The sequence below is a fragment of the Salvia hispanica genome, chromosome 2, assembly GCF_029641045.1.
Source record: "Salvia hispanica isolate PSC_SH4W2 chromosome 2, Shi_PSC_v1, whole genome shotgun sequence".
Lineage (NCBI taxonomy): Eukaryota > Viridiplantae > Streptophyta > Magnoliopsida > Lamiales > Lamiaceae > Salvia > Salvia hispanica.
The window spans coordinates 57434222-57435437 of record NC_142693.1 but is presented as its reverse complement, the minus strand read 5'-3'; positions in this window follow the sequence as shown (position 1 = coordinate 57435437).

Genomic DNA, 1216 nt, shown 5'->3' with positions numbered 1-1216 from the left:
CACTTTAAGGTAATACGGTCAGTTCTAAAACAAAGAAAAAGATGAATTTCACAACCTAGATGGAATTTGACTATCCATCGAGAAAGGTTGCAATGTCAGTCCGCATATTTCTAAGCCTTACTGAAATAAGATGACATTGGTGTGGTATAGCACTGAACGGATCTAACAGCGAGACTTGCCTTAGGCTATCTACTGAAAGGCGAGGTCTTGATAAATATTTGTTTCTAAACCAATGTAGGTTAGCATTGAGCATACGGTATTGATTATGCACTACTTTGACTTATCAAATGGTGCGGGTTTTTCGTAACCCAATGATCCTGATATATTGGGTAGTGGTGTCGATATCTAGCGGTGCTAGGATTGCTATTATATTGAATCGTGCGCGAGCTGAGTCTCGCTTGATAATGTCCTCAAGAGGAGCGCGAAACAAGGTTTTATTATTCGGAACCTAGCTAGTTGGAGTGTGATTACTCTATGAATAATAAATAAGCGTTTCATGCTAAGTCCACTCTTGGAATTAATAAGAAGTTAATTAACTAAGTCAATAGCAGACATTAATTAATTAATGGACATTTTAATCTTAAGCACGGGAAATGAAAGTTAAACGGAAACTCGGATTACTTGTAATTTCGGATTTGGATGGGGAGAGTTCAATATTACTTCTGTAGTGGCTGCTCGTAATATTCCAATTATAACTTATATTAAATTGTGGGTTCAATTTAATTAGTAAAAAGTAAATTGGATGAGCCCATGTCCAAAACCTTCCATAGATCCCTGTCTGGGCCCAAAAGGAACTTAATATAAATAGGAGAATAAAGGAGACAGAAATAACACAATTTTATTTGCTAAAATTTTCGAAAATTTCAGCTGTCACAAGCTGTAGGAATTTTCGAATTCCTCTCCTATTCCAAAAAGGATTTCTTCTGTCTTCTTTATTTAAGTCCTAGTATTCTAGTAAGATCAGCCCACACTGATACTGGGATACAGTTCGGGAACCAGAGAGAAGATTTGTGGTTTAGTACTCAAAGCATCACGTGGAGAAGAAGCTAGCCATCTTCAATTCTTTGGAGAATTAATTAGGTATTTTTCTGCTCCGTAGAAAAGCATGTTTTAGGTTTCAATATTCTTAAAGCATGATTGATTCAAGTTATGAGCATGATACATGTGATAATTACGCGAATAGCTTTTGTCTAAATAATCTGCTAAATAGATCTGA